The sequence below is a fragment of the Thalassophryne amazonica genome, chromosome 5 (assembly GCF_902500255.1).
Source record: "Thalassophryne amazonica chromosome 5, fThaAma1.1, whole genome shotgun sequence".
NCBI classification, from domain to species: domain Eukaryota; kingdom Metazoa; phylum Chordata; class Actinopteri; order Batrachoidiformes; family Batrachoididae; genus Thalassophryne; species Thalassophryne amazonica.
The window spans coordinates 98,475,162-98,483,386 of NC_047107.1; positions in this window are offsets into that span (position 1 = coordinate 98,475,162).

Sequence of the window (8,225 nt, forward strand, 5' to 3'; positions counted from 1 at the left end):
AATTGCACTTTAATGTTGGAATGTGATGTACCTGGATGACATTCGTATGATTCCATTCCACACAGCTGGCATGGCTCAGCTCAAGGTTGACTGGCACACTCCTGACCGATCAGACAGCTCCCATTGGAATGCCCCTGTTGCCAGGACATCCAGCGTTGTCAGCACCTGAATGGGCACAGACAACCCCTGGCTCTTCACCATATTGCACTCTAGGGCCAGTTGCAGTTCTGCACGCAACTCCAGTAACAGTGGTCTGAATGATCGGAATTGGCTTATGAACTGATTGTTGTAATTTGCAAGTAAATCCTCGCATTCCCTGAATACACGCTTACATCAGATTGCACCATTTGCAAGGTCTTCTAACAATGCTAACGCAGCCATTGTTAATGCCATTTTTCTCATCACTTTGTGCATGCTTTTATATCCACCCATATATAGCCCCTTTCACACCGGGGTTGCTTTGAGTTGCTTCATGTGGCATCATGATGACACAGTCTGCATCAGGTGTGCACAGCAGGGGGCAGAGAGGAGGTGAGGATGCAGCCTGCAGGTCCTCTGCACAGAAAAATCCGAGTGCACAGTCTGGCGTCTCTGGATTTCTCTTCTAGTTATATTTGTTCTTGTGCAGGACTGCAGGTCTGTGCTCTGAGTTCTGTTATCATTTATCTTTCTTCCTTTGACTGCGAGCTGCATGCGTGCGTGCGCGAATGAACCATCTGTGAGTAAATGTGGAGATGTCTGGAGTTGTACTTGATGTGGACATGTTCTGTCCCTGGCAATCTGTCTGTGTGCAAGACTTATGTCTTTTTTTTTGTCCTTTATCTAACAGTGATGAGAGAGTTTGAGGGAAGTGTGAGGAACTGCAGCAGCCAGACAGTGAGGTTTTCTTTTTAATTGTTCACATGTGCGCGCGCGAAGGAATCGCCCATTAGTTGACTGGAGATGTCCAGACTTTTTACTGAATGTGGACATGTCCTGTCTCTGGCAATCAGTGTGAGCAGGACATTTATGGATTTTATTTAAACACAGTTGTGAGAGAATTTAAGAGCGAGGAGGTGCAGCAGCAGTCAGGCTGCAATCAGCATTTTTTTTTTCTGTGCTCTTTTTGAGCGTGTAGTTTTACCGCATTGTGTACACAGTATAAAAACAATCCTGCGAGATTTATACTTCAGGAACATTGGAACACAGCAGGAATCATAAATTGGCATCGGGTAACATTTTATTGTGTTGGTGTGCTTCCAGTCACATTGAGTACCGTCACTTTGCCCTGACCTGCGCTGAAACCACTTAATTTCTGTCTTGTGCTCAACGCAGAAAAAATTAAACATGTTTAATTTTTGTTGTCCGATTCGCTTTGTCCTTTGCGTTGTTGTGGAGTTAACACTGTGTACACTGTGTTGTGTACACTGTTGTGGAGTTAAACTACATTGTCTCGGCACTGGGTTGCTTCCGCGTGGCAGCATCATGACACCGCACGATGCAACTCAAAGTGGGCCCGGTGTGAAAGGGGCTTATTTGCAAACATATGGGTGTGTTAATTGTTCATAAGTGTGTCTCTGATGTGCACATCACTCTGAAGACTTCACACTATTAATGGTTTACAGTATCACTTCTATGTGTCGTCAGTGGAACAGTAGCTGTCGAAACGTGCATATCCCAGCCGTGATTTTTGCGTGGGGCACATTTCCATGGTCATTTCACTTTTGATACACCTAAACGTTAGTGTGGAGATGGACATACGCCACGTTGTTGTTCATACACACGCTTTGTACATAAGGCCCCTGATGATTTGCTGTGCTACCATTCTCCAGAGCTTATAAAGAACCAGACTGTGTCATATCTTTCTGTCCTTATTATAAAATCCAAATCTGTTCTAGATGTTTGATTTTAGATTTGACAGGGTGATCATGCTTCTACTTCCAAGTGCGCTCACAAAAATTCAGCATGAGACTCTTGCAAGACTAACACCTTACAAATTCTACATAACTTTAAAAACAGCACAGACCAGTTCATAGTTCTTTTACGTTGATTCAGGTGTCCACATATCAGTGTAGCTGGATCTTTGACAATAAAAACGATTCCCGATTCATACTGTTGAATTGTTACACCTTATCCAGATACATATAGGTTCATACACAAAATGCACAAAGACAAAATGAACAGGTGCACACAAAGTACAACTTAAAAATATGCAACAGTACTAATTAATCATTCCATGCAAACAAGTTGGCACATGCACATACACACCACACACACAAAGGTGTTAATTAAACATTGTAGCAGGTGATGTGAAATTACTGTGCCAACTGCAAGAACACTCATGCCAGTGCCCACTGTGTCAGCCAGCTGCCACCTCTCTCTCATACACACACCTACACATGCACACACAAGTGTATATGTCATTGTCCCCAAATATCATCCCATGTCCACATTTTACACATTCTTACAAGAGCGTCTTATTACACTGTGGTAAAGCATTCTCTCCTGTTCCATTTCCTGCTGTTGATATATTTTTAAGACAGTTTAATAGATGTTTTTCTAAAGGACAGATGTTTACGACTGGAGTCTGGGAGAGTAAAAGCCATCAAAGTTTGATGAATTTCATTTGCCGTATTTGTCCAGTGTCCAAGGATATCCAACATGTAATTTTTTCTTTTTTTGCAGACACAATCACGTCTGAGATTGCTGTTGGTTTACATTTTTATTTTTCCAAGGTGGCAAAACAAGTTTTCTAAGTCTATTCTGTTTTTTGTACCTTTTTTTTCAAAGTATCTGCTATTTCTGTCATATGTTTTTAAAACACAATTTAAAAATCAATTGACTTGTAATAATATAAAGCACACTTGTAACAGAATGACCAATCTCACTATTTCATATGAACACAAACAGCAGAATTTGTTTCACTGTCATTCAGTAATTGTTACACTTTGCCCATACAATCAATCAATCAATCAATTTTTTTATATAGCGCCAAATCACAACAAACAGTTGCCCCAAGGCGCTTTATATTGTAAGGCAAGGCCATACAATAATTATGTAAAACCCCAACGGTCAAAACGACCCCCTGTGAGCAAGCACTTGGCTACAGTGGGAAGGAAAAACTCCCTTTTAACAGGAAGAAACCTTCAGCAGAACCAGGCTCAGGGAGGGGCAGTCTTCTGCTGGGACTGGTTGGGGCTGAGGGAGAGAACCAGGAAAAAGACATGCTGTGGAGGGGAGCAGAGATCGATCACTAATGATTAAATGCAGAGTGGTGCATACAGAGCAAAAAGAGAAAGAAACAATGCATCATGGGAACCCCCCAGCAGTCTACATCTATAGCAGCATAACTAAGGGATGGTTCAGGGTCACCTGGTCCAGCCCTAACTATAAGCTTTAGCAAAAAGGAAAGTTTTAAGCCTAATCTTAAAAGTAGAGAGGGTGTCTGTCTCCCTGATCTGAATTGGGAGCTGGTTCCACAGGAGAGGAGCCTGAAAGCTGAAGGCTCTGCAACTACACAATCAGCTATCAAAAGGTTCTGACTCCATTTACCTTTACATTTTTTAACCTCAAATTAAAATAAAAGAAAGGAAAAAAATCAGGCTTCAGGCTTAGGTTAAAATTTATGAAATTATGCAATTAAAGTTTTTGTTTTTTAAATAAAAAATCTACAACCTGACATGCAAGCCATTCTTTGGGCTTTGTCATTTTATTTCATTGCTTCACCAATTTTACAGCCAGCTTTCTATAGACAAGTCATGGACACATTAATATTTCCATTTGAAAATATTGTGGACTTAATTTGCCCATGGATGTCCCACAGAGCAGCCAGTGAACCAAATCGAGAGCTTTGCAAAAATCAACATAGGCTGCAATGCAGCACTGCCGACATTCGTGCTTGAGTAATTCAATGAGCACTCTAGAGTTAGGATGTGGTTGATGGTCGGCTTCTTGGGTGTAAAGAAAATAGTTTGGATTGAATTATGCTAAAAATAGTCATTGCAGTTGTTGGTTGCAGTTAAAATACTTTAAAATTGTAAAACCAAAAAACCCAAAACAAATATTTCTGTGCATCTTAAGCCTGGGTCTCACCGAATAATAAGCCATGAATAATGAGCCACGCATAGGTGTGTTAGCGATTATTCGAAGAATGACCCACGTTTTCTTCTGTCATGTATCCACTACTAAGGTGCCTCTACAGTATGTGCCTGTGTACCCTGCATGTTCCACATAGCAGCCTCTAGTGAGCCACGACCGACCGGTCATTACAGCCTCGAATGGCTCGCATCAGCCACACTAAGCCATGTAGTGCCATGATAGCGCCATGATAATGCGATGTTGGTACATGTTTATGTTGTGTGTTGGGGTGTTTGGCTGGATGTTTTTGTGTTGTTTTCTTTTCTTTGCTCTCCAGGTGGTATGCAAACTGGTTTTTGTCTGTGGAGAAGGTGCTGGCAGAAGAGTCCTTCACCCTCATCAGCATGATTTGCAGCACCTGTGGATGATGCTCACGTGCAAACTTAAAGACTTTCAGCTGAAGCAGATAATGAGATGGTGTTCTGCATTTAAGCCATGAGTGATTCAAGCAGAATTGCCGGGAACTCGACCTTGTGACGTTCATTTGTGAGACGCTGAGGACTGCGCCTGGGTTTGACACATCGTGCCTGTGAAGGAGGACGGGTGAGGGACACATGCTGTCAGCACACATCAGAGGTGATTGATTGTCTGAATAAGTGTTAATAGTAATTTGGTATTTTGTTACGCAGTATATTTGAACATTGATGAGAATTGTGCAGCTCGCTTCTCACGGCCGTGGCATGTGGACTGATGATCCTCCACCTGTTGTGAGAAGCTGCTCATTTACATAAAGCTTAAATTCAGACCTGAATGTGTTGCTGATAGTGTGTGCCTTTGAAGGATATTAGTTGTAGCTGTTGACTTACCTCACCTCTTCGATCCTTCACAGAGTCAGTTTGTCGTGTCCACCTGGGGGGTGTTTGGCGGTGAATGTGAGTCCAGAAGCGCCGGGCTTCGATCCCTTTGGGCGCTGGAGAGCGCGCCGTCCTTCACTCCACCAGACAAACCCTATTTTATGTTGTATACTGAGTATTGCACAAGAGGGGAAAATAAAATTGTTTTGTTTTTGGAACCGCTTTCTGGTTATTTAGCGCTGGGTTCAGTCAGACGCAGGTCCGCTCCTCAACCCGCGTCGGCACATAACAGTAGTTCCCGGCCATTCTAAAATGGACCCAGCGGCAGAAGCGGTTCCGTTTGCCGAAAGAGTTCAAGAACACTTGGAGAAAATATGGGAGCAATTACAGCATCTCGCAAACCAAATTAAACAAACAGATGCCCGCGTTACGGAGCTTGCAGCGCAAGCTGTTCCGCTTCCTGCTGCTCCAGCTGCGGCACCATCGATACCGGTGCAGATAACTCTGTCACCCAGAGATTCGGCTTCCGAACCAATTATTTGTCATCCGGAGCCTTATGCGGGAAACGTTGAAGCCTGTGCTCCATTTTTGATGCAATGTTCTCTGGTTTTTGCTCAGCGACCGGCTTCCTTCTCATCTGATGGTAGCCGTGTCTCATATGTGACAAATTTGCTCCAAGGTGACGCCTTAGCTTGGGTCACTGCATTGTGGAGTAATAACTCTCCATTGTTAGGATCCTTAAGGATTTTTCCTGGGAGTTCCGATTGGTTTTTGACCATCCGGTGAAAACAAATACTGTTGCCCAATGGTTGCTGAATCTCAGGCAGGGGAGGCAGAGTGCGGCGGATTATTCTGTGGATTTCCGAATTTTTTCTGCTCAGTCCGGTTGGAATGCCGCAGCTTTAAGACGAGTGTTTGTGGATGGTTTAAACGATTCATTAAAAGACAAGCTAGCGGTCTGTGACGAACCAAAAGATTTAGATGAGCTAATATCTTTGGTTATTCGTCTAGATGTTCGGATAAAGGAGCATGGACGCGAGAGAGGGCGGACATCAGAGCGGGTCTTTTCATCTCGGGGCTTTCCCCGACACAGATCTGGGCTGCCTCTTCTTCGCCCCACTGAGACTCCTCCGACGGGACCTCTGGCTCCTCTTGTGGATGAGCCCATGCAGCTCGGACGAGCTGAGGCCGCCATATTGCCCCGTCACATAAGCGTCAAGAAAAATAGTGATGACGTATCTCCAGGTGTTCTGGGACAGGCATAATAATGGAAAAAAAAAAAAATAAAATTATTTGGGCTGTTTTTATGTTCTTGTAAGGGGTTATACATTGTTTGGGTGTTTAGAGGCGGTTCTGGTGGAGAGAACGACTGGCGGTTCGGAGCTCGGCTGGACTCAGCCACTCGTTGGTTTTTGTTATTTGAATTTAGATATTTTCTGTTTGGGATTGGGTCGTTTTGTTTTGTTGTTTTTTATTTCCCTGCTTCCCTAACCCCAACCTCACTCACCCTAAGACCGTTCGTCTTGTGGGTTGTGGGGTGGTGCAGGTTGGTCACGCTGAGGGTTTCTCAGAAGACCTCTGCACCTAGGGGGGGGGGGTTGTCAGGGGCATTTTTTTGGGTTTGGTTAGGGCCCGGTTCCACTCCAGCCTCGGTGGGCCTTTGACCATTCGTCATTGGTGTTACCGGGGTGTGGTGCAGCAGGAACATACCTCAGTTGGAGGGGTGGGCCGATCTATTGCCGTTCGCCATTTCGGTAGTTCCGCCCCTCCCGATAGGCTGGTGGTATGGTCGGGTAGGGGCACCGGACGTATTTCCGGTTTTCCGCTGCGCTTCGGGGTTGGGACCGGGTTAGTTTTTCCTGTTTCCTTCCCCAGCTTGGTAATTTTGTGGCGTTCGCCAAAATTGAGCCGACGATGGGCTCTGGGAGTGATCTGGGGTCTTTCGGGGTGCTGGGGGAGGTAACAGCGTTTGTCGGTTGTTTATTTGCCCCCGGGGTAGTTTAATGAAGTCTGCCGGGGGTTGGATTTATGTGTTTCTTATGTTTCCTTCCAGATTCCACCTCCAGGGTTGATGGGACGGTCCTCTGGGGGGGAATTGGCTTGTGGGGCCGACTAGCCAAGTGTGGCCGGGTCTGGGGTTCCTGGGTTGTGGGGAGGGTGCCTCCTGGGGTTGATGGTACGGTCCTCTGGGGGGCGCTGTTGCTCCATGTGTACCTGGGGACCTCTGTGGGATTCCGGCTTTGGCTGTTTCTCCTGGAACTGTTGGTAAAGGTCTTCTGGGGGGTGTTGGGCTCTGCAAGTCGTTCTGGAGGGGTTGTTTGTTATTTTTCTTTGTGAATTTGTGTTTGTATTGTGTTGCTGGGGCTGTGTTGGGTTTTTGCATTTGGGAGTTTTTCTTTTCTTCCCGGGGTTGGATGGGACGGTCCCCTGGGGAGGGTTTGGGTGGGTTTTGTGTTTTTTTTTTGTATGTTGGGTTGTATATGGGACTTTTTTGGGGTTTTGTTGATGCCAGCCGGCCTACCAGCCGTGGTGCCCTGTCCTACTGTCTGCTGTGGACCTTGGGAGCGTTATGCCGTCTGCTTGCTGTTATGGACCCCGGAGGGAGGTGCTGTTCTCGGGCCTGGTTTGTTCGGTCGCCAGGAGGCTTCCCGTTGATGGGGGGGGGGGGGGGGTACTGTTGTGTGTTGGGGGGTTTGGCTGGATGTTTTTGTGTTGTTTTCTTTTCTTTGCTCTCCAGGTGGTATGCAAACTGGTTTTTGTCTGTGGAGAAGGTGCTGGCAGAAGAGTCCTTCACCCTCATCAGCATGATTTGCAGCACCTGTGGATGATGCTCACGTGCAAACTTAAAGACTTTCAGCTGAAGCAGATAATGAGATGGCGTTCTGCATTTAAGCCATGAGTGATTCAAGCAGAATTGCCGGGAACTCGACCTTGTGACATTCGTTTGTGAGATGCTGAGGACCGCGCCTGGGTTTGACACATCGTGCCTGTGAAGGAGGACGGGTGAGGGACACATGCTGTCAGCACACATCAGAGGTGATTGATTGTCTGAATAAGTGTTAATAGTAATTTGGTATTTTGTTACGCAGTATATTTGAACATTGATGAGAATTGTGCAGCTCGCTTCTCACGGCCGTGGCGTGCGGACTGATGATCCTCCACCTGTTGTGAGAAGTTGCTCATTTACATAAAGCTTAAATTCAGACCTGAATGTGTTGCTGATAGTGTATGCCTTTGAAGGATATTAGTTGTAGCTGTTGACTTACCTCACCTCTTCTATCCTTCACAGAGAGTCAGTTTGTCGTGTTCACCTGG